This window comes from Coffea arabica, chromosome 11e (assembly GCF_036785885.1).
Source record: "Coffea arabica cultivar ET-39 chromosome 11e, Coffea Arabica ET-39 HiFi, whole genome shotgun sequence".
NCBI classification, from domain to species: domain Eukaryota; kingdom Viridiplantae; phylum Streptophyta; class Magnoliopsida; order Gentianales; family Rubiaceae; genus Coffea; species Coffea arabica.
Window position 1 is genome coordinate 31,957,490 of NC_092331.1, and position 20,061 is coordinate 31,977,550.

The 20,061-nt window shown below is 42.4% G+C and overlaps 38 non-coding genes across 38 annotated transcripts; all 38 read left to right on the forward strand.

Annotated features, from left to right (window-relative positions):
- Nucleotides 1-94: 94 nt before the first annotated feature.
- LOC140030963 (5S ribosomal RNA) lies at nt 95-213 on the forward strand. The gene has a single exon (XR_011834883.1). It is a non-coding gene; the product is annotated as a 5S ribosomal RNA (ribosomal RNA).
- A 414-nt stretch (nt 214-627) lies between these two features.
- LOC140032614 (5S ribosomal RNA) lies at nt 628-746 on the forward strand. The gene has a single exon (XR_011836539.1). It is a non-coding gene; the product is annotated as a 5S ribosomal RNA (ribosomal RNA).
- Nucleotides 747-1,162: 416 nt separating this feature from the next.
- LOC140031212 (5S ribosomal RNA) lies at nt 1,163-1,281 on the forward strand. Its single transcript, XR_011835133.1, has one exon. It is a non-coding gene; the product is annotated as a 5S ribosomal RNA (ribosomal RNA).
- Nucleotides 1,282-1,695: 414 nt separating this feature from the next.
- Nucleotides 1,696-1,814, forward strand: LOC140029935 (5S ribosomal RNA). The gene has a single exon (XR_011833850.1). It is a non-coding gene; the product is annotated as a 5S ribosomal RNA (ribosomal RNA).
- A 411-nt stretch (nt 1,815-2,225) lies between these two features.
- On the forward strand, nt 2,226-2,344 carry LOC140031620 (5S ribosomal RNA). The gene has a single exon (XR_011835542.1). It is a non-coding gene; the product is annotated as a 5S ribosomal RNA (ribosomal RNA).
- Nucleotides 2,345-2,760: 416 nt separating this feature from the next.
- Nucleotides 2,761-2,879, forward strand: LOC140031528 (5S ribosomal RNA). Its single transcript, XR_011835450.1, has one exon. It is a non-coding gene; the product is annotated as a 5S ribosomal RNA (ribosomal RNA).
- A 414-nt stretch (nt 2,880-3,293) lies between these two features.
- On the forward strand, nt 3,294-3,412 carry LOC140029936 (5S ribosomal RNA). Its single transcript, XR_011833851.1, has one exon. It is a non-coding gene; the product is annotated as a 5S ribosomal RNA (ribosomal RNA).
- A 411-nt stretch (nt 3,413-3,823) lies between these two features.
- LOC140030964 (5S ribosomal RNA) lies at nt 3,824-3,942 on the forward strand. Its single transcript, XR_011834884.1, has one exon. It is a non-coding gene; the product is annotated as a 5S ribosomal RNA (ribosomal RNA).
- A 414-nt stretch (nt 3,943-4,356) lies between these two features.
- On the forward strand, nt 4,357-4,475 carry LOC140032615 (5S ribosomal RNA). The gene has a single exon (XR_011836540.1). It is a non-coding gene; the product is annotated as a 5S ribosomal RNA (ribosomal RNA).
- Nucleotides 4,476-4,891: 416 nt separating this feature from the next.
- LOC140031213 (5S ribosomal RNA) lies at nt 4,892-5,010 on the forward strand. Its single transcript, XR_011835134.1, has one exon. It is a non-coding gene; the product is annotated as a 5S ribosomal RNA (ribosomal RNA).
- Nucleotides 5,011-5,424: 414 nt separating this feature from the next.
- Nucleotides 5,425-5,543, forward strand: LOC140029937 (5S ribosomal RNA). Its single transcript, XR_011833852.1, has one exon. It is a non-coding gene; the product is annotated as a 5S ribosomal RNA (ribosomal RNA).
- Nucleotides 5,544-5,954: 411 nt separating this feature from the next.
- On the forward strand, nt 5,955-6,073 carry LOC140031622 (5S ribosomal RNA). The gene has a single exon (XR_011835544.1). It is a non-coding gene; the product is annotated as a 5S ribosomal RNA (ribosomal RNA).
- Nucleotides 6,074-6,489: 416 nt separating this feature from the next.
- Nucleotides 6,490-6,608, forward strand: LOC140030687 (5S ribosomal RNA). The gene has a single exon (XR_011834606.1). It is a non-coding gene; the product is annotated as a 5S ribosomal RNA (ribosomal RNA).
- A 414-nt stretch (nt 6,609-7,022) lies between these two features.
- On the forward strand, nt 7,023-7,141 carry LOC140029939 (5S ribosomal RNA). The gene has a single exon (XR_011833854.1). It is a non-coding gene; the product is annotated as a 5S ribosomal RNA (ribosomal RNA).
- Nucleotides 7,142-7,552: 411 nt separating this feature from the next.
- On the forward strand, nt 7,553-7,671 carry LOC140030965 (5S ribosomal RNA). The gene has a single exon (XR_011834885.1). It is a non-coding gene; the product is annotated as a 5S ribosomal RNA (ribosomal RNA).
- Nucleotides 7,672-8,085: 414 nt separating this feature from the next.
- Nucleotides 8,086-8,204, forward strand: LOC140030967 (5S ribosomal RNA). Its single transcript, XR_011834887.1, has one exon. It is a non-coding gene; the product is annotated as a 5S ribosomal RNA (ribosomal RNA).
- Nucleotides 8,205-8,618: 414 nt separating this feature from the next.
- Nucleotides 8,619-8,737, forward strand: LOC140031623 (5S ribosomal RNA). The gene has a single exon (XR_011835545.1). It is a non-coding gene; the product is annotated as a 5S ribosomal RNA (ribosomal RNA).
- Nucleotides 8,738-9,152: 415 nt separating this feature from the next.
- On the forward strand, nt 9,153-9,271 carry LOC140030968 (5S ribosomal RNA). The gene has a single exon (XR_011834888.1). It is a non-coding gene; the product is annotated as a 5S ribosomal RNA (ribosomal RNA).
- A 414-nt stretch (nt 9,272-9,685) lies between these two features.
- LOC140031624 (5S ribosomal RNA) lies at nt 9,686-9,804 on the forward strand. Its single transcript, XR_011835546.1, has one exon. It is a non-coding gene; the product is annotated as a 5S ribosomal RNA (ribosomal RNA).
- A 415-nt stretch (nt 9,805-10,219) lies between these two features.
- Nucleotides 10,220-10,338, forward strand: LOC140029940 (5S ribosomal RNA). Its single transcript, XR_011833855.1, has one exon. It is a non-coding gene; the product is annotated as a 5S ribosomal RNA (ribosomal RNA).
- A 411-nt stretch (nt 10,339-10,749) lies between these two features.
- On the forward strand, nt 10,750-10,868 carry LOC140032368 (5S ribosomal RNA). Its single transcript, XR_011836294.1, has one exon. It is a non-coding gene; the product is annotated as a 5S ribosomal RNA (ribosomal RNA).
- A 414-nt stretch (nt 10,869-11,282) lies between these two features.
- LOC140032369 (5S ribosomal RNA) lies at nt 11,283-11,401 on the forward strand. Its single transcript, XR_011836295.1, has one exon. It is a non-coding gene; the product is annotated as a 5S ribosomal RNA (ribosomal RNA).
- A 416-nt stretch (nt 11,402-11,817) lies between these two features.
- LOC140031214 (5S ribosomal RNA) lies at nt 11,818-11,936 on the forward strand. The gene has a single exon (XR_011835135.1). It is a non-coding gene; the product is annotated as a 5S ribosomal RNA (ribosomal RNA).
- Nucleotides 11,937-12,351: 415 nt separating this feature from the next.
- LOC140030969 (5S ribosomal RNA) lies at nt 12,352-12,470 on the forward strand. Its single transcript, XR_011834889.1, has one exon. It is a non-coding gene; the product is annotated as a 5S ribosomal RNA (ribosomal RNA).
- Nucleotides 12,471-12,884: 414 nt separating this feature from the next.
- Nucleotides 12,885-13,003, forward strand: LOC140031625 (5S ribosomal RNA). Its single transcript, XR_011835547.1, has one exon. It is a non-coding gene; the product is annotated as a 5S ribosomal RNA (ribosomal RNA).
- A 415-nt stretch (nt 13,004-13,418) lies between these two features.
- LOC140029941 (5S ribosomal RNA) lies at nt 13,419-13,537 on the forward strand. The gene has a single exon (XR_011833856.1). It is a non-coding gene; the product is annotated as a 5S ribosomal RNA (ribosomal RNA).
- A 411-nt stretch (nt 13,538-13,948) lies between these two features.
- LOC140030970 (5S ribosomal RNA) lies at nt 13,949-14,067 on the forward strand. The gene has a single exon (XR_011834890.1). It is a non-coding gene; the product is annotated as a 5S ribosomal RNA (ribosomal RNA).
- A 414-nt stretch (nt 14,068-14,481) lies between these two features.
- Nucleotides 14,482-14,600, forward strand: LOC140031150 (5S ribosomal RNA). Its single transcript, XR_011835071.1, has one exon. It is a non-coding gene; the product is annotated as a 5S ribosomal RNA (ribosomal RNA).
- Nucleotides 14,601-15,014: 414 nt separating this feature from the next.
- LOC140031626 (5S ribosomal RNA) lies at nt 15,015-15,133 on the forward strand. Its single transcript, XR_011835548.1, has one exon. It is a non-coding gene; the product is annotated as a 5S ribosomal RNA (ribosomal RNA).
- Nucleotides 15,134-15,548: 415 nt separating this feature from the next.
- Nucleotides 15,549-15,667, forward strand: LOC140030971 (5S ribosomal RNA). Its single transcript, XR_011834891.1, has one exon. It is a non-coding gene; the product is annotated as a 5S ribosomal RNA (ribosomal RNA).
- A 414-nt stretch (nt 15,668-16,081) lies between these two features.
- Nucleotides 16,082-16,200, forward strand: LOC140032370 (5S ribosomal RNA). Its single transcript, XR_011836296.1, has one exon. It is a non-coding gene; the product is annotated as a 5S ribosomal RNA (ribosomal RNA).
- A 415-nt stretch (nt 16,201-16,615) lies between these two features.
- LOC140031215 (5S ribosomal RNA) lies at nt 16,616-16,734 on the forward strand. The gene has a single exon (XR_011835136.1). It is a non-coding gene; the product is annotated as a 5S ribosomal RNA (ribosomal RNA).
- Nucleotides 16,735-17,148: 414 nt separating this feature from the next.
- LOC140029942 (5S ribosomal RNA) lies at nt 17,149-17,267 on the forward strand. Its single transcript, XR_011833857.1, has one exon. It is a non-coding gene; the product is annotated as a 5S ribosomal RNA (ribosomal RNA).
- A 411-nt stretch (nt 17,268-17,678) lies between these two features.
- LOC140031628 (5S ribosomal RNA) lies at nt 17,679-17,797 on the forward strand. The gene has a single exon (XR_011835550.1). It is a non-coding gene; the product is annotated as a 5S ribosomal RNA (ribosomal RNA).
- A 416-nt stretch (nt 17,798-18,213) lies between these two features.
- On the forward strand, nt 18,214-18,332 carry LOC140030820 (5S ribosomal RNA). Its single transcript, XR_011834739.1, has one exon. It is a non-coding gene; the product is annotated as a 5S ribosomal RNA (ribosomal RNA).
- A 411-nt stretch (nt 18,333-18,743) lies between these two features.
- On the forward strand, nt 18,744-18,862 carry LOC140030972 (5S ribosomal RNA). Its single transcript, XR_011834892.1, has one exon. It is a non-coding gene; the product is annotated as a 5S ribosomal RNA (ribosomal RNA).
- Nucleotides 18,863-19,276: 414 nt separating this feature from the next.
- LOC140030973 (5S ribosomal RNA) lies at nt 19,277-19,395 on the forward strand. The gene has a single exon (XR_011834893.1). It is a non-coding gene; the product is annotated as a 5S ribosomal RNA (ribosomal RNA).
- Nucleotides 19,396-19,809: 414 nt separating this feature from the next.
- On the forward strand, nt 19,810-19,925 carry LOC140023296 (5S ribosomal RNA). The gene has a single exon (XR_011827266.1). It is a non-coding gene; the product is annotated as a 5S ribosomal RNA (ribosomal RNA).
- The last annotated feature ends 136 nt before the right edge of the window (nt 19,926-20,061 follow it).

The window sequence follows — 20,061 nt, forward strand, 5'->3', positions numbered from 1 at the left end:
TTGAATCGAAGCTTAAAATGAATTTCGGTCTAGAAAAGCCACACTGTTTCGCAGCACGGGGTGGTTTAAAAAAATAAAGCGAAAGGAACATGGCGGGTGCGATCATACCAGCACTAATGCACCGGATCCCATCAGAACTCCGAAGTTAAGCGTGTTTGGGCGAGAATAGTACTAGGATGGGTGACCCCCTGGGAAGTCCTCGTGTTGCACCCCTCTCTTTTTTGTTTCGAAATCCAAATTTCCTATTCGTTCTTTATCCTGTAATAATTTAGCTCCGTCGGAACGATTGCTTTATATTTTGCTTCTTGTCGAAGCATGAAGGCGGGTCTGAAGGCGCGAGACAAATCAGGAACGGTACGGCTCGATCAAAGCCCGGATCGTCGCTCAAATTTGTCGGCGCAAATGTATCACCGCAAGCGTGAAAGATTGATTTCATGATAATTTAGAGTTGCGGGATGAGGGAAAAAAATAAGGTGCAAATCAATAACAAAAAAAATATAAAGTAAATAAATAAAAGGATAAGAGGAAAATGCTTGTATTGACGCTTAAAATGAATTTCGGTCTAGAAAAGCCACACTGCTTTTCAGGACTGGGTAGTTTAAAGGAATAAAACGAAAGGAAAATGGCGGGTGCGATCATACCAGCATTATTGCACCGGATCCCATCATAACTCCGAAGTTAAGCGTGCTTAGGCGAGAGTAGTACTAGGATGGGTGACCCCCTGGGAAGTCCTCGTGTTGCACCCCTCTTTTTTTTGTTTCGAAATCCAAATTTCCTATTCGTTCTTTATCCTGTAGTAATTTAGCTCCGTCGGAACGATTGCTTTATATTTTGCTTCTTGTCGAAGCATGAAGGCGGGTCAGAAGGCGCGGGACAAATCAGGAACGGTATTGCTCGATCAAAGCCCGGATCGCCGCTCAAATTTGTCGGCGCAAATGTATCACCGCAAGCGTGAAGGATTGATTTCATGATAATTTGGAGTTGCGGGATGAGGGAAAAAAATAGGTTGCAAATCAATAACAAAAAAAATATATAAAGTAAATAAATAAAAGGATAGGAGGAAAATGCTTGAATTGAAGCTTAAAATGAATTTCGGTCTAGAAAAGCCACACTGTTTCGCAGCACGGGGTGGTTTAAAAGAATAAAGCGAAAGGAACATGGCGGGTGCGATCATACTAGCACTAGTGCACCGGATCCCATCAGAACTCCGAAGTTAAGCGTGCTTGGGCGAGAGTAGTACTAGGATGGGTGACCCCCTGGGAAGTCCTCGTGTTGCACCCCTCTCTTTTTTGTTTCGAAATCCAAATTTCCTATTCGTTCTTTATCCTGTAGTAATTTAGCTCCGTCGGAACGATTGCTTTATATTTTGATTCTTGTCGAAGCATGAAGCGGGTCTGAAGGCGCGAGACAAATCAGGAACGGTACGGCTCGATCAAAGCCCGGATCGTCGCTCAAATTTGTCGGCGCAAATGTATCACCGCAAGCGTGAAGGATTGATTTCATGATAATTTAGAATTGCGGGATGAGGGAAAAAAATAAGGTGCAAATCAATAACAAAAAGAAATATAAAGTAAATAAATAAAAGGATAAGAGGAAAATGCTTGAATTGACGCTTAAAATTAATTTCGGTCTAGAAAAGCCACACTGCTTCGCAGGACGGGGTATTTTAAAAGAATAAAGCGAAAGGAACATGGCGGGTGCGATCATACCAGCACTAATGCACCGGATCCCATCAGAACTCCGAAGTTAAGCGTGCTTGGGCGAGAGTAGTACTAGGATGGGTGACCCCCTGGGAAGTCCTCGTGTTGCACTCTCATTTTTGTTTCGAAATCCAAATTTCCTATTCGTTCTTTATCCTGTAGTAATTTAGCTCCGTCGGAACGATTGCTTTATATTTTGCTTCTTGTCGAAGCATGAAGGGGGGTCTGAAGGCGCGAGACAAATCAGGAACGGTACGGTTCGATCAAAGCCCGGATCGTCGCTCAAATTTGTGGGCGCAAATGTATCACCGCAAGCATGAAGGATTGATTTCATGATAATTTAGAGTTGCGGGATGAGGGAAAAAAATAAGGTGCAAATCAATAACAAAAAAAATATAAAGTAAATAAATAAAAGGATAAGAGGAAAATGCTTGAATTGACGCTTAAAATGAATTTCGGTCTAGAAAAGCCACACTGCTTCGCAGGACTGGGTAGTTTAAAGGAATAAAGCGAAAGGAAAATGGCGGGTGCGATCATACCAGCATTAATGCACCGGATCCCATCAGAACTCCGAAGTTAAGCGTGCTTAGGCGAGAGTAGTACTAGAATGGGTGACCCCCTGGGAAGTCCTCGTGTTGCACCCCAATTTTTTTTTGTTTCGAAATCCAAATTTCCTATTCGTTCTTTATCCTGTAGTAATTTAGCTCCGTCAGAACGATTGCTTTATATTTTGCTTCTTGTCGAAGCATGAAGGCGGGTCTGAAGGCGCGAGACAAATCAGGAACGGTATTGCTCGATCAAAGCCCGGATCGTCGCTCAAATTTGTCGGCGCAAATGTATCACCGCAAGCGTGAAGGATTGATTTCATGATAATTTAGAGTTGCGGGATGAGGGAAAAAAATAGTGTGCAAATCAATAACAAAAAAAAATATAAAGTAAATAAATAAAAGGATAAGAGGAAAATGCTTGAATTGAAGCTTAAAATGAATTTCGGTCTAGAAAAGCCACACTGTTTCGCAGCACGGGGTGGTTTAAAAGAATAAAACGAAAGAAACATGGCGGGTGCGATCATACCAACACTAGTGCACCGGATCCCATCAGAACTCCGAAGTTAAGCGTGCTTGGGCGAGAGTAGTACTAGGATGGGTGACCCCCTGGGAAGTCCTCGTGTTGCACCCCTCTCTTTTTTGTTTCGAAATCCAAATTTCATATTCGTTCTTTATCCTGTAGTAATTTAGCTCCGTCGGAACGATTGCTTTATATTTTGCTTCTTGTCGAAGCATGAAGCGGGTCTGAAGGCGCGAGACAAATCAGGAACGGTACGGCTCGATCAAAGCCCGGATCGTCGCTCAAATTTGTCGGCGCAAATGTATCACCGCAAGCGTGAAGGATTGATTTCATGATAATTTAGAATTGCGGGATGAGGGAAAAAAATAAGGTGCAAATCAATAACAAAAAGAAATATAAAGTAAATAAATAAAAGGATAAGAGGAAAATGCTTGAATTGACGCTTAAAATTAATTTCGGTCTAGAAAAGCCACACTGCTTCGCAGGACGGGGTATTTTAAAAGAATAAAGCGAAAGGAACATGGCGGGTGCGATCATACCAGCACTAATGCACCGGATCCCATCAGAACTCCGAAGTTAAGCGTGCTTGGGCGAGAGTAGTACTAGGATGGGTGACCCCCTGGGAAGTCCTCGTGTTGCACTCTCATTTTTGTTTCGAAATCCAAATTTCCTATTCGTTCTTTATCCTGTAGTAATTTAGCTCCGTCGGAACGATTGCTTTATATTTTGCTTCTTGTCGAAGCATGAAGGCGGGTCTGAAGGCGCGAGACAAATCAGGAACGGTACGGTTCGATCAAAGCCCGGATCGTCGCTCAAATTTGTGGGCGCAAATGTATCACCGCAAGCGTGAAGGATTGATTTCATGATAATTTAGAATTGCGGGATGAGGGAAAAAAATAAGGTGCATATCAATAACAAAAAAAATATAAAGTAAATAAATAAAAGGATAAGAGGAAAATGCTTGAATCGAAGCTTAAAATGAATTTCGGTCTAGAAAAGCCACACTGTTTCGCAGCACGGGGTGGTTTAAAAAAATAAAGCGAAAGGAACATGGCGGGTGCGATCATACCAGCACTAATGCACCGGATCCCATCAGAACTCCGAAGTTAAGCGTGTTTGGGCGAGAATAGTACTAGGATGGGTGACCCCCTGGGAAGTCCTCGTGTTGCACCCCTCTCTTTTTTGTTTCGAAATCCAAATTTCCTATTCGTTCTTTATCCTGTAATAATTTAGCTCCGTCGGAACGATTGCTTTATATTTTGCTTCTTGTCGAAGCATGAAGGCGGGTCTGAAGGCGCGAGACAAATCAGGAACGGTACGGCTCGATCAAAGCCCGGATCGTCGCTCAAATTTGTCGGCGCAAATGTATCACCGCAAGCGTGAAAGATTGATTTCATGATAATTTAGAGTTGCGGGATGAGGGAAAAAAATAAGGTGCAAATCAATAACAAAAAAAATATAAAGTAAATAAATAAAAGGATAAGAGGAAAATGCTTGTATTGACGCTTAAAATGAATTTCGGTCTAGAAAAGCCACACTGCTTTTCAGGACTGGGTAGTTTAAAGGAATAAAACGAAAGGAAAATGGCGGGTGCGATCATACCAGCATTATTGCACCGGATCCCATCATAACTCCGAAGTTAAGCGTGCTTAGGCGAGAGTAGTACTAGGATGGGTGACCCCCTGGGAAGTCCTCGTGTTGCACCCCTCTTTTTTTTGTTTCGAAATCCAAATTTCCTATTCGTTCTTTATCCTGTAGTAATTTAGCTCCGTCGGAACGATTGCTTTATATTTTGCTTCTTGTCGAAGCATGAAGGCGGGTCTGAAGGCGCGGGACAAATCAGGAACGGTATTGCTCGATCAAAGCCCGGATCGCCGCTCAAATTTGTCGGCGCAAATGTATCACCGCAAGCGTGAAGGATTGATTTCATGATAATTTGGAGTTGCGGGATGAGGGAAAAAAATAGGTTGCAAATCAATAACAAAAAAAATATATAAAGTAAATAAATAAAAGGATAAGAGGAAAATGCTTGAATTGAAGCTTAAAATGAATTTCGGTCTAGAAAAGCCACACTGTTTCGCAGCACGGGGTGGTTTAAAAGAATAAAGCGAAAGGAACATGGCGGGTGCGATCATACTAGCACTAGTGCACCGGATCCCATCAGAACTCCGAAGTTAAGCGTGCTTGGGCGAGAGTAGTACTAGGATGGGTGACCCCCTGGGAAGTCCTCGTGTTGCACCCCTCTCTTTTTTGTTTCGAAATCCAAATTTCCTATTCGTTCTTTATCCTGTAGTAATTTAGCTCCGTCGGAACGATTGCTTTATATTTTGATTCTTGTCGAAGCATGAAGCGGGTCTGAAGGCGCGAGACAAATCAGGAACGGTACGGCTCGATCAAAGCCCGGATCGTCGCTCAAATTTGTCGGCGCAAATGTATCACCGCAAGCGTGAAGGATTGATTTCATGATAATTTAGAATTGCGGGATGAGGGAAAAAAATAAGGTGCAAATCAATAACAAAAAGAAATATAAAGTAAATAAATAAAAGGATAAGAGGAAAATGCTTGAATTGACGCTTAAAATTAATTTCGGTCTAGAAAAGCCACACTGCTTCGCAGGACGGGGTATTTTAAAAGAATAAAGCGAAAGGAACATGGCGGGTGCGATCATACCAGCACTAATGCACCGGATCCCATCAGAACTCCGAAGTTAAGCGTGCTTGGGCGAGAGTAGTACTAGGATGGGTGACCCCCTGGGAAGTCCTCGTGTTGCACTCTCATTTTTGTTTCGAAATCCAAATTTCCTATTCGTTCTTTATCCTGTAGTAATTTAGCTCCGTCGGAACGATTGCTTTATATTTTGCTTCTTGTCGAAGCATGAAGGGGGGTCTGAAGGCGCGAGACAAATCAGGAACGGTACGGTTCGATCAAAGCCCGGATCGTCGCTCAAATTTGTGGGCGCAAATGTATCACCGCAAGCATGAAGGATTGATTTCATGATAATTTAGAGTTGCGGGATGAGGGAAAAAAATAAGGTGCAAATCAATAACAAAAAAAATATAAAGTAAATAAATAAAAGGATAAGAGGAAAATGCTTGAATTGACGCTTAAAATGAATTTCGGTCTAGAAAAGCCACACTGCTTCGCAGGACTGGGTAGTTTAAAGGAATAAAGCGAAAGGAAAATGGCGGGTGCGATCATACCAGCATTAATGCACCGGATCCCATCAGAACTCCGAAGTTAAGCGTGCTTAGGCGAGAGTAGTACTAGAATGGGTGACCCCCTGGGAAGTCCTCGTGTTGCACCCCAATTTTTTTTTGTTTCGAAATCCAAATTTCCTATTCGTTCTTTATCCTGTAGTAATTTAGCTCCGTCAGAACGATTGCTTTATATTTTGCTTCTTGTCGAAGCATGAAGGCGGGTCTGAAGGCGCGAGACAAATCAGGAACGGTATTGCTCGATCAAAGCCCGGATCGTCGCTCAAATTTGTCGGCGCAAATGTATCACCGCAAGCGTGAAGGATTGATTTCATGATAATTTAGAGTTGCGGGATGAGGGAAAAAAATAGTGTGCAAATCAATAACAAAAAAAAATATAAAGTAAATAAATAAAAGGATAAGAGGAAAATGCTTGAATTGAAGCTTAAAATGAATTTCGGTCTAGAAAAGCCACACTGTTTCGCAGCACGGGGTGGTTTAAAAGAATAAAACGAAAGAAACATGGCGGGTGCGATCATACCAGCACTAGTGCACCGGATCCCATCAGAACTCCGAAGTTAAGCGTGCTTGGGCGAGAGTAGTACTAGGATGGGTGACCCCCTGGGAAGTCCTCGTGTTGCACCCCTCTCTTTTTTGTTTCGAAATCCAAATTTCATATTCGTTCTTTATCCTGTAGTAATTTAGCTCCGTCGGAACGATTGCTTTATATTTTGCTTCTTGTCGAAGCATGAAGCGGGTCTGAAGGCGCGAGACAAATCAGGAACGGTACGGCTCGATCAAAGCCCGGATCGTCGCTCAAATTTGTCGGCGCAAATGTATCACCGCAAGCGTGAAGGATTGATTTCATGATAATTTAGAATTGCGGGATGAGGGAAAAAAATAAGGTGCAAATCAATAACAAAAAGAAATATAAAGTAAATAAATAAAAGGATAAGAGGAAAATGCTTGAATTGACGCTTAAAATTAATTTCGGTCTAGAAAAGCCACACTGCTTCGCAGGACGGGGTATTTTAAAAGAATAAAGCGAAAGGAACATGGCGGGTGCGATCATACCAGCACTAATGCACCGGATCCCATCAGAACTCCGAAGTTAAGCGTGCTTGGGCGAGAGTAGTACTAGGATGGGTGACCCCCTGGGAAGTCCTCGTGTTGCACTCTCATTTTTGTTTCGAAATCCAAATTTCCTATTCGTTCTTTATCCTGTAGTAATTTAGCTCCGTCGGAACGATTGCTTTATATTTTGCTTCTTGTCGAAGCATGAAGGCGGGTCTGAAGGCGCGAGACAAATCAGGAACGGTACGGTTCGATCAAAGCCCGGATCGTCGCTCAAATTTGTGGGCGCAAATGTATCACCGCAAGCGTGAAGGATTGATTTCATGATAATTTAGAGTTGCGGGATGAGGGAAAAAAATAAGGTGCATATTAATAACAAAAAAAATATAAAGTAAATAAATAAAAGGATAAGAGGAAAATGCTTGAATCGAAGCTTAAAATGAATTTCGGTCTAGAAAAGCCACACTGTTTCGCAGCACGGGGTGGTTTAAAAGAATAAAGCGAAAGGAACATGGCGGGTGCGATCATACCAGCACTAATGCACCGGATCCCATCAGAACTCCGAAGTTAAGCGTGTTTGGGCGAGAATAGTACTAGGATGGGTGACCCCCTGGGAAGTCCTCGTGTTGCACCCCTCTCTTTTTTGTTTCGAAATCCAAATTTCCTATTCGTTCTTTATCCTGTAGTAATTTAGCTCCGTCGGAATGATTGCTTTATATTTTGCTTCTTGTCGAAGCATGAAGGCGGGTCTGAAGGCGCGAGACAAATCAGGAACGGTACGGCTCGATCAAAGCCCGGATCGTCGCTCAAATTTGTGGGCGCAAATGTATCACCGCAAGCGTGAATGATTGATTTCATGATAATTTAGAGTTGCGGGATGAGGGAAAAAAATAAGGTGCATATCAATAACAAAAAAAATATAAAGTAAATAAATAAAATGATAAGAGGAAAATGCTAGAATTGATGCTTAAAATTCATTTCGGTCTAGAAAAGCCACACTGCTTCGCAGGACGGGGTATTTTAAAAGAATAAAGCGAAAGGAACATTGCGGGTGCGATCATACCAGCACTAATGCACCGGATCCCATCAGAACTCCGAAGTTAAGCGTGTTTGGGCGAGAATAGTACTAGGATGGGTGACCCCCTGGGAAGTCCTCGTGTTGCACCCCTCTCTTTTTTGTTTCGAAATCCAAATTTCCTATTCGTTCTTTATCCTGTAGTAATTTAGCTCCGTCGGAACGATTGCTTTATATTTTGCTTCTTGTCGAAGCATGAAGGGGGGTCTGAAGGCGCGAGACAAATCAGGAACGGTACTGTTCGATCAAAGCCCGGATCGTCGCTCAAATTTGTGGGCGCAAATGTATCACCGCAAGCATGAAGGATTGATTTCATGATAATTTAGAGTTGCGGGATGAGGGAAAAAAATAAGGTGCAAATCAATAACAAAAAAAATATAAAGTAAATAAATAAAAGGATAAGAGGAAAATGCTTGAATTGACGCTTAAAATGAATTTCGGTCTAGAAAAGCCACACTGCTTCGCAGGACTGGGTAGTTTAAAGGAATAAAGCGAAAGGAAAATGGCGGGTGCGATCATACCAGCATTAATGCACCGGATCCCATCAGAACTCCGAAGTTAAGCGTGCTTAGGCGAGAGTAGTACTAGAATGGGTGACCCCCTGGGAAGTCCTCGTGTTGCACCCCAATTTTTTTTTGTTTCGAAATCCAAATTTCCTATTCGTTCTTTATCCTGTAGTAATTTAGCTCCGTCGGAATGATTGCTTTATATTTTGCTTCTTGTCGAAGCATGAAGGCGGGTCTGAAGGCGCGAGACAAATCAGGAACGGTACGGCTCGATCAAAGCCCGGATCGTCGCTCAAATTTGTGGGCGCAAATGTATCACCGCAAGCGTGAAGGATTGATTTCATGATAATTTAGAGTTGCGGGATGAGGGAAAAAAATAAGGTGCATATCAATAACAAAAAAAATATAAAGTAAATAAATAAAAGGATAAGAGGAAAATGCTTGAATCGAAGCTTAAAATGAATTTCGGTCTAGAAAAGCCACACTGTTTCGCAGCACGGGGTGGTTTAAAAAAATAAAGCGAAAGGAACATGGCGGGTGCGATCATACCAGCACTAATGCACCGGATCCCATCAGAACTCCGAAGTTAAGCGTGTTTGGGCGAGAATAGTACTAGGATGGGTGACCCCCTGGGAAGTCCTCGTGTTGCACCCCTCTCTTTTTTGTTTCGAAATCCAAATTTCCTATTCGTTCTTTATCCTGTAGTAATTTAGCTCCGTCGGAACGATTGCTTTATATTTTGCTTCTTGTCGAAGCATGAAGGCGGGTCTGAAGGCGCGAGACAAATCAGGAACGGTACGGCTCGATCAAAGCCCGGATCGTCGCTCAAATTTGTCGGCGCAAATGTATCACCGCAAGCGTGAAAGATTGATTTCATGATAATTTAGAGTTGCGGGATGAGGGAAAAAAATAAGGTGCAAATCAATAACAAAAAAAATATAAAGTAAATAAATAAAAGGATAAGAGGAAAATGCTTGTATTGACGCTTAAAATGAATTTCGGTCTAGAAAAGCCACACTGCTTTTCAGGACTGGGTAGTTTAAAGGAATAAAACGAAAGGAAAATGGCGGGTGCGATCATACCAGCATTAATGCACCGGATCCCATCAGAACTCCGAAGTTAAGCGTGCTTAGGCGAGAGTAGTACTAGAATGGGTGACCCCCTGGGAAGTCCTCGTGTTGCACCCCAATTTTTTTTGTTTCGAAATCCAAATTTCCTATTCGTTCTTTATCCTGTAGTAATTTAGCTCCGTCGGAACGATTGCTTTATATTTTGCTTCTTGTCGAAGCATGAAGGCGGGTCTGAAGGCGCGAGACAAATCAGGAACGGTACGGCTCGATCAAAGCCCGGATCGTCGCTCAAATTTGTCGGCGCAAATGTATCACCGCAAGCGTGAAGGATTGATTTCATGATAATTTAGAATTGCGGGATGAGGGAAAAAAATAAGGTGCAAATCAATAACAAAAAGAAATATAAAGTAAATAAATAAAAGGATAAGAGGAAAATGCTTGAATTGACGCTTAAAATTAATTTCGGTCTAGAAAAGCCACACTGCTTCGCAGGACGGGGTATTTTAAAAGAATAAAGCGAAAGGAACATGGCGGGTGCGATCATACCAGCACTAATGCACCGGATCCCATCAGAACTCCGAAGTTAAGCGTGCTTGGGCGAGAGTAGTACTAGGATGGGTGACCCCCTGGGAAGTCCTCGTGTTGCACTCTCATTTTTGTTTCGAAATCCAAATTTCCTATTCGTTCTTTATCCTGTAGTAATTTAGCTCCGTCGGAACGATTGCTTTATATTTTGCTTCTTGTCGAAGCATGAAGGCGGGTCTGAAGGCGCGAGACAAATCAGGAACGGTACGGTTCGATCAAAGCCCGGATCGTCGCTCAAATTTGTGGGCGCAAATGTATCACCGCAAGCGTGAAGGATTGATTTCATGATAATTTAGAGTTGCGGGATGAGGGAAAAAAATAAGGTGCAAATCAATAACAAAAAAAATATAAAGTAAATAAATAAAAGGATAAGAGGAAAATGCTTGTATTGACGCTTAAAATGAATTTCGGTCTAGAAAAGCCACACTGCTTTTCAGGACTGGGTAGTTTAAAGGAATAAAACGAAAGGAAAATGGCGGGTGCGATCATACCAGCATTAATGCACCGGATCCCATCATAACTCCGAAGTTAAGCGTGCTTAGGCGAGAGTAGTACTAGGATGGGTGACCCCCTGGGAAGTCCTCGTGTTGCACCCCTCTTTTTTTTGTTTCGAAATCCAAATTTCCTATTCGTTCTTTATCCTGTAGTAATTTAGCTCCGTCGGAACGATTGCTTTATATTTTGCTTCTTGTCGAAGCATGAAGGCGGGTCTGAAGGCGCGAGACAAATCAGGAACGGTACGGCTCGATCAAAGCCCGGATCGTCGCTCAAATTTGTCGGCGCAAATGTATCACCGCAAGCGTGAAAGATTGATTTCATGATAATTTAGAGTTGCGGGATGAGGGAAAAAAATAAGGTGCAAATCAATAACAAAAAAAATATAAAGTAAATAAATAAAAGGATAAGAGGAAAATGCTTGTATTGACGCTTAAAATGAATTTCGGTCTAGAAAAGCCACACTGCTTTTCAGGACTGGGTAGTTTAAAGGAATAAAACGAAAGGAAAATGGCGGGTGCGATCATACCAGCATTAATGCACCGGATCCCATCATAACTCCGAAGTTAAGCGTGCTTAGGCGAGAGTAGTACTAGGATGGGTGACCCCCTGGGAAGTCCTCGTGTTGCACCCCTCTTTTTTTTGTTTCGAAATCCAAATTTCCTATTCGTTCTTTATCCTGTAGTAATTTAGCTCCGTCGGAACGATTGCTTTATATTTTGCTTCTTGTCGAAGCATGAAGGCGGGTCTGAAGGCGCGGGACAAATCAGGAACGGTATTGCTCGATCAAAGCCCGGATCGTCGCTCAAATTTGTCGGCGCAAATGTATCACCGCAAGCGTGAAGGATTGATTTCATGATAATTTGGAGTTGCGGGATGAGGGAAAAAAATAGGTTGCAAATCAATAACAAAAAAAAAATATAAAGTAAATAAATAAAAGGATAAGAGGAAAATGCTTGAATTGAAGCTTAAAATGAATTTCGGTCTAGAAAAGCCACACTGTTTCGCAGCACGGGGTGGTTTAAAAGAATAAAGCGAAAGGAACATGGCGGGTGCGATCATACTAGCACTAGTGCACCGGATCCCATCAGAACTCCGAAGTTAAGCGTGCTTGGGCGAGAGTAGTACTAGGATGGGTGACCCCCTGGGAAGTCCTCGTGTTGCACCCCAATTTTTTTTTGTTTCGAAATCCAAATTTCCTATTCGTTCTTTATCCTGTAGTAATTTAGCTCCGTCGGAATGATTGCTTTATATTTTGCTTCTTGTCGAAGCATGAAGGCGGGTCTGAAGGCGCGAGACAAATCAGGAACGGTACGGCTCGATCAAAGCCCGGATCGTCGCTCAAATTTGTGGGCGCAAATGTATCACCGCAAGCGTGAAGGATTGATTTCATGATAATTTAGAGTTGCGGGATGAGGGAAAAAAATAAGGTGCATATCAATAACAAAAAAAATATAAAGTAAATAAATAAAAGGATAAGAGGAAAATGCTTGAATCGAAGCTTAAAATGAATTTCGGTCTAGAAAAGCCACACTGTTTCGCAGCACGGGGTGGTTTAAAAAAATAAAGCGAAAGGAACATGGCGGGTGCGATCATACCAGCACTAATGCACCGGATCCCATCAGAACTCCGAAGTTAAGCGTGTTTGGGCGAGAATAGTACTAGGATGGGTGACCCCCTGGGAAGTCCTCGTGTTGCACCCCTCTCTTTTTTGTTTCGAAATCCAAATTTCCTATTCGTTCTTTATCCTGTAGTAATTTAGCTCCGTCGGAACGATTGCTTTATATTTTGCTTCTTGTCGAAGCATGAAGGCGGGTCTGAAGGCGCGAGACAAATCAGGAACGGTACGGCTCGATCAAAGCCCGGATCGTCGCTCAAATTTGTCGGCGCAAATGTATCACCGCAAGCGTGAAAGATTGATTTCATGATAATTTAGAGTTGCGGGATGAGGGAAAAAAATAAGGTGCAAATCAATAACAAAAAAAATATAAAGTAAATAAATAAAAGGATAAGAGGAAAATGCTTGTATTGACGCTTAAAATGAATTTCGGTCTAGAAAAGCCACACTGCTTTTCAGGACTGGGTAGTTTAAAGGAATAAAACGAAAGGAAAATGGCGGGTGCGATCATACCAGCATTAATGCACCGGATCCCATCAGAACTCCGAAGTTAAGCGTGCTTAGGCGAGAGTAGTACTAGAATGGGTGACCCCCTGGGAAGTCCTCGTGTTGCACCCCAATTTTTTTTGTTTCGAAATCCAAATTTCCTATTCGTTCTTTATCCTGTAGTAATTTAGCTCCGTCGGAACGATTGCTTTATATTTTGCTTCTTGTCGAAGCATGAAGGCGGGTCTGAAGGCGCGAGACAAATCAGGAACGGTACGGCTCGATCAAAGCCCGGATCGTCGCTCAAATTTGTCGGCGCAAATGTATCACCGCAAGCGTGAAGGATTGATTTCATGATAATTTAGAATTGCGGGATGAGGGAAAAAAATAAGGTGCAAATCAATAACAAAAAGAAATATAAAGTAAATAAATAAAAGGATAAGAGGAAAATGCTTGAATTGACGCTTAAAATTAATTTCGGTCTAGAAAAGCCACACTGCTTCGCAGGACGGGGTATTTTAAAAGAATAAAGCGAAAGGAACATGGCGGGTGCGATCATACCAGCACTAATGCACCGGATCCCATCAGAACTCCGAAGTTAAGCGTGCTTGGGCGAGAGTAGTACTAGGATGGGTGACCCCCTGGGAAGTCCTCGTGTTGCACTCTCATTTTTGTTTCGAAATCCAAATTTCCTATTCGTTCTTTATCCTGTAGTAATTTAGCTCCGTCGGAACGATTGCTTTATATTTTGCTTCTTGTCGAAGCATGAAGGCGGGTCTGAAGGCGCGAGACAAATCAGGAACGGTACGGTTCGATCAAAGCCCGGATCGTCGCTCAAATTTGTGGGCGCAAATGTATCACCGCAAGCGTGAAGGATTGATTTTATGATAATTTAGAGTTGCGGGATGAGGGAAAAAAATAAGGTGCATATTAATAACAAAAAAAATATAAAGTAAATAAATAAAAGGATAAGAGGAAAATGCTTGAATCGAAGCTTAAAATGAATTTCGGTCTAGAAAAGCCACACTGTTTCGCAGCACGGGGTGGTTTAAAAGAATAAAGCGAAAGGAACATGGCGGGTGCGATCATACCAGCACTAATGCACCGGATCCCATCAGAACTCCGAAGTTAAGCGTGTTTGGGCGAGAATAGTACTAGGATGGGTGACCCCCTGGGAAGTCCTCGTGTTGCACCCCTCTCTTTTTTGTTTCGAAATCCAAATTTCCTATTCGTTCTTTATCCTGTAGTAATTTAGCTCCGTCGGAATGATTGCTTTATATTTTGCTTCTTGTCGAAGCATGAAGGCGGGTCTGAAGGCGCGAGACAAATCAGGAACGGTACGGCTCGATCAAAGCCCGGATCGTCGCTCAAATTTGTGGGCGCAAATGTATCACCGCAAGCGTGAATGATTGATTTCATGATAATTTAGAGTTGCGGGATGAGGGAAAAAAATAAGGTGCATATCAATAACAAAAAAAATATAAAGTAAATAAATAAAATGATAAGAGGAAAATGCTAGAATTGATGCTTAAAATTCATTTCGGTCTAGAAAAGCCACACTGCTTCGCAGGACGGGGTATTTTAAAAGAATAAAGCGAAAGGAACATTGCGGGTGCGATCATACCAGCACTAATGCACCGGATCCCATCAGAACTCCGAAGTTAAGCGTGTTTGGGCGAGAATAGTACTTGGATGGGTGACCCCCTGGGAAGTCCTCGTGTTGCACCCCTCTCTTTTTTGTTTCGAAATCCAAATTTCCTATTCGTTCTTTATCCTGTAGTAATTTAGCTCCGTCGGAACGATTGCTTTATATTTTGCTTCTTGTCGAAGCATGAAGGGGGGTCTGAAGGCGCGAGACAAATCAGGAACGGTACTGTTCGATCAAAGCCCGGATCGTCGCTCAAATTTGTGGGCGCAAATGTATCACCGCAAGCATGAAGGATTGATTTCATGATAATTTAGAGTTGCGGGATGAGGGAAAAAAATAAGGTGCAAATCAATAACAAAAAAAATATAAAGTAAATAAATAAAAGGATAAGAGGAAAATGCTTGAATTGACGCTTAAAATGAATTTCGGTCTAGAAAAGCCACACTGCTTCGCAGGACTGGGTAGTTTAAAGGAATAAAGCGAAAGGAAAATGGCGGGTGCGATCATACCAGCATTAATGCACCGGATCCCATCAGAACTCCGAAGTTAAGCGTGCTTAGGCGAGAGTAGTACTAGAATGGGTGACCCCCTGGGAAGTCCTCGTGTTGCACCCCAATTTTTTTTTGTTTCGAAATCCAAATTTCCTATTCGTTCTTTATCCTGTAGTAATTTAGCTCCGTCGGAATGATTGCTTTATATTTTGCTTCTTGTCGAAGCATGAAGGCGGGTCTGAAGGCGCGAGACAAATCAGGAACGGTACGGCTCGATCAAAGCCCGGATCGTCGCTCAAATTTGTGGGCGCAAATGTATCACCGCAAGCGTGAAGGATTGATTTCATGATAATTTAGAGTTGCGGGATGAGGGAAAAAAATAAGGTGCATATCAATAACAAAAAAAATATAAAGTAAATAAATAAAAGGATAAGAGGAAAATGCTTGAATCGAAGCTTAAAATGAATTTCGGTCTAGAAAAGCCACACTGTTTCGCAGCACGGGGTGGTTTAAAAAAATAAAGCGAAAGGAACATGGCGGGTGCGATCATACCAGCACTAATGCACCGGATCCCATCAGAACTCCGAAGTTAAGCGTGTTTGGGCGAGAATAGTACTAGGATGGGTGACCCCCTGGGAAGTCCTCGTGTTGCACCCCTCTCTTTTTTGTTTCGAAATCCAAATTTCCTATTCGTTCTTTATCCTGTAGTAATTTAGCTCCGTCGGAACGATTGCTTTATATTTTGCTTCTTGTCGAAGCATGAAGGCGGGTCTGAAGGCGCGAGACAAATCAGGAACGGTACGGCTCGATCAAAGCCCGGATCGTCGCTCAAATTTGTCGGCGCAAATGTATCACCGCAAGCGTGAAAGATTGATTTCATGATAATTTAGAGTTGCGGGATGAGGGAAAAAAATAAGGTGCAAATCAATAACAAAAAAAATATAAAGTAAATAAATAAAAGGATAAGAGGAAAATGCTTGTATTGACGCTTAAAATGAATTTCGGTCTAGAAAAGCCACACTGCTTTTCAGGACTGGGTAGTTTAAAGGAATAAAACGAAAGGAAAATGGCGGGTGCGATCATACCAGCATTAATGCACCGGATCCCATCATAACTCCGAAGTTAAGCGTGCTTAGGCGAGAGTAGTACTAGGATGGGTGACCCCCTGGGAAGTCCTCGTGTTGCACCCCTCTTTTTTTTGTTTCGAAATCCAAATTTCCTATTCGTTCTTTATCCTGTAGTAATTTAGCTCCGTCGGAACGATTGCTTTATATTTTGCTTCTTGTCGAAGCATGAAGGCGGGTCTGAAGGCGCGGGACAAATCAGGAACGGTATTGCTCGATCAAAGCCCGGATCGTCGCTCAAATTTGTCGGCGCAAATGTATCACCGCAAGCGTGAAGGATTGATTTCATGATAATTTGGAGTTGCGGGATGAGGGAAAAAAATAGGTTGCAAATCAATAACAAAAAAAAATATAAAGTAAATAAATAAAAGGATAAGAGGAAAATGCTTGAATTGAAGCTTAAAATGAATTTCGGTCTAGAAAAGCCACACTGTTTCGCAGCACGGGGTGGTTTAAAAGAATAAAGCGAAAGGAACATGGCGGGTGCGATCATACTAGCACTAGTGCACCGGATCCCATCAGAACTCCGAAGTTAAGCGTGCTTGGGCGAGAGTAGTACTAGGATGGGTGACCCCCTGGGAAGTCCTCGTGTTGCACCCCTCTCTTTTTTGTTTCGAAATTCAAATTTCCTATTCGTTCTTTATCCTGTAGTAATTTAGCTCCGTCGGAACGATTGCTTTATATTTTGATTCTTGTCGAAGCATGAAGCGGGTCTGAAGGCGCGAGACAAATCAGGAACGGTACGGCTCGATCAAAGCCCGGATCGTCGCTCAAATTTGTCGGCGCAAATGTATCACCGCAAGCGTGAAGGATTGATTTCATGATAATTTAGAATTGCGGGATGAGGGAAAAAAATAAGGTGCAAATCAATAACAAAAAGAAATATAAAGTAAATAAATAAAAGGATAAGAGGAAAATGCTTGAATTGACGCTTAAAATTAATTTCGGTCTAGAAAAGCCACACTGCTTCGCAGGACGGGGTATTTTAAAAGAATAAAGCGAAAGGAACATGGCGGGTGCGATCATACCAGCACTAATGCACCGGATCCCATCAGAACTCCGAAGTTAAGCGTGCTTGGGCGAGAGTAGTACTAGGATGGGTGACCCCCTGGGAAGTCCTCGTGTTGCACTCTCATTTTTGTTTCGAAATCCAAATTTCCTATTCGTTCTTTATCCTGTAGTAATTTAGCTCCGTCGGAACGATTGCTTTATATTTTGCTTCTTGTCGAAGCATGAAGGGGGGTCTGAAGGCGCGAGACAAATCAGGAACGGTACGGTTCGATCAAAGCCCGGATCGTCGCTCAAATTTGTGGGCGCAAATGTATCACCGCAAGCATGAAGGATTGATTTCATGATAATTTAGAGTTGCGGGATGAGGGAAAAAAATAAGGTGCAAATCAATAACAAAAAAAATATAAAGTAAATAAATAAAAGGATAAGAGGAAAATGCTTGAATTGACGCTTAAAATGAATTTCGGTCTAGAAAAGCCACACTGCTTCGCAGGACTGGGTAGTTTAAAGGAATAAAGCGAAAGGAAAATGGCGGGTGCGATCATACCAGCATTAATGCACCGGATCCCATCAGAACTCCGAAGTTAAGCGTGCTTAGGCGAGAGTAGTACTAGAATGGGTGACCCCCTGGGAAGTCCTCGTGTTGCACCCCAATTTTTTTTTGTTTCGAAATCCAAATTTCCTATTCGTTCTTTATCCTGTAGTAATTTAGCTCCGTCGGAACGATTGCTTTATATTTTGCTTCTTGTCGAAGCATGAAGGCGGGTCTGAAGGCGCGAGACAAATCAGGAACGGTAGTGCTCGATCAAAGCCCGGATCGTCGCTCAAATTTGTCGGCGCAAATGTATCACCGCAAGCGTGAAGGATTGATTTCATGATAATTTAGAGTTGCGGGATGAGGGAAAAAAATAGTGTGCAAATCAATAACAAAAAAAAATATAAAGTAAATAAATAAAAGGATAAGAGGAAAATGCTTGAATTGAAGCTTAAAATGAATTTCGGTCTAGAAAAGCCACACTGTTTCGCAGCACGGGGTGGTTTAAAAGAATAAAGCGAAAGGAACATGGCGGGTGCGATCATACCAGCACTAGTGCACCGGATCCCATCAGAACTCCGAAGTTAAGCGTGCTTGGGCGAGAGTAGTACTAGGATGGGTGACCCCCTGGGAAGTCCTCGTGTTGCACTCTCATTTTTGTTTCGAAATCCAAATTTCCTATTCGTTCTTTATCCTGTAGTAATTTAGCTCCGTCGGAACGATTGCTTTATATTTTGCTTCTTGTCGAAGCATGAAGGCGGGTCTGAAGGCGCGAGACAAATCAGGAACGGTACGGTTCGATCAAAGCCCGGATCGTCGCTCAAATTTGTGGGCGCAAATGTATCACCGCAAGCGTGAAGGATTGATTTCATGATAATTTAGAGTTGCGGGATGAGGGAAAAAAATAAGGTGCATATTAATAACAAAAAAAATATAAAGTAAATAAATAAAAGGATAAGAGGAAAATGCTTGAATCGAAGCTTAAAATGAATTTCGGTCTAGAAAAGCCACACTGTTTCGCAGCACGGGGTGGTTTAAAAGAATAAAGCGAAAGGAACATGGCGGGTGCGATCATACCAGCACTAATGCACCGGATCCCATCAGAACTCCGAAGTTAAGCGTGTTTGGGCGAGAATAGTACTAGGATGGGTGACCCCCTGGGAAGTCCTCGTGTTGCACCCCTCTCTTTTTTGTTTCGAAATCCAAATTTCCTATTCGTTCTTTATCCTGTAGTAATTTAGCTCCGTCGGAATGATTGCTTTATATTTTGCTTCTTGTCGAAGCATGAAGGCGGGTCTGAAGGCGCGAGACAAATCAGGAACAGTACGGCTCGATCAAAGCCCGGATCGTCGCTCAAATTTGTGGGCGCAAATGTATCACCGCAAGCGTGAATGATTGATTTCATGATAATTTAGAGTTGCGGGATGAGGGAAAAAAATAAGGTGCATATCAATAACAAAAAAAATATAAAGTAAATAAATAAAATGATAAGAGGAAAATGCTAGAATTGATGCTTAAAATTCATTTCGGTCTGGAAAAGCCACACTGCTTCGCAGGACGGGGTATTTTAAAAGAATAAAGCGAAAGGAACATTGCGGGTGCGATCATACCAGCACTAATGCACCGGATCCCATCAGAACTCCGAAGTTAAGCGTGTTTGGGCGAGAATAGTACTAGGATGGGTGACCCCCTGGGAAGTCCTCGTGTTGCACCCCTCTCTTTTTTGTTTCGAAATCCAAATTTCCTATTCGTTCTTTATCCTGTAGTAATTTAGCTCCGTCGGAACGATTGCTTTATATTTTGCTTCTTGTCGAAGCATGAAGGGGGGTCTGAAGGCGCGAGACAAATCAGGAACGGTACGGTTCGATCAAAGCCCGGATCGTCGCTCAAATTTGTGGGCGCAAATGTATCACCGCAAGAATGAAGGATTGATTTCATGATAATTTAGAGTTGCGGGATGAGGGAAAAAAATAAGGTGCAAATCAATAACAAAAAAAATATAAAGTAAATAAATAAAAGGATAAGAGGAAAATGCTTGAATTGACGCTTAAAATGAATTTCGGTCTAGAAAAGCCACACTGCTTCGCAGGACTGGGTAGTTTAAAGGAATAAAGCGAAAGGAAAATGGCGGGTGCGATCATACCAGCATTAATGCACCGGATCCCATCAGAACTCCGAAGTTAAGCGTGCTTAGGCGAGAGTACTAGAATGGGTGACCCCCTGTGAAGTCCTCGTGTTGCACCCCAATTTTTTTTTGTTTCGAAATCCAAATTTCCTATTCGTTCTTTATCCTGTAGTAATTTAGCTCCGTCGGAATGATTGCTTTATATTTTGCTTCTTGTCGAAGCATGAAGGCGGGTCTGAAGGCGCGAGACAAATCA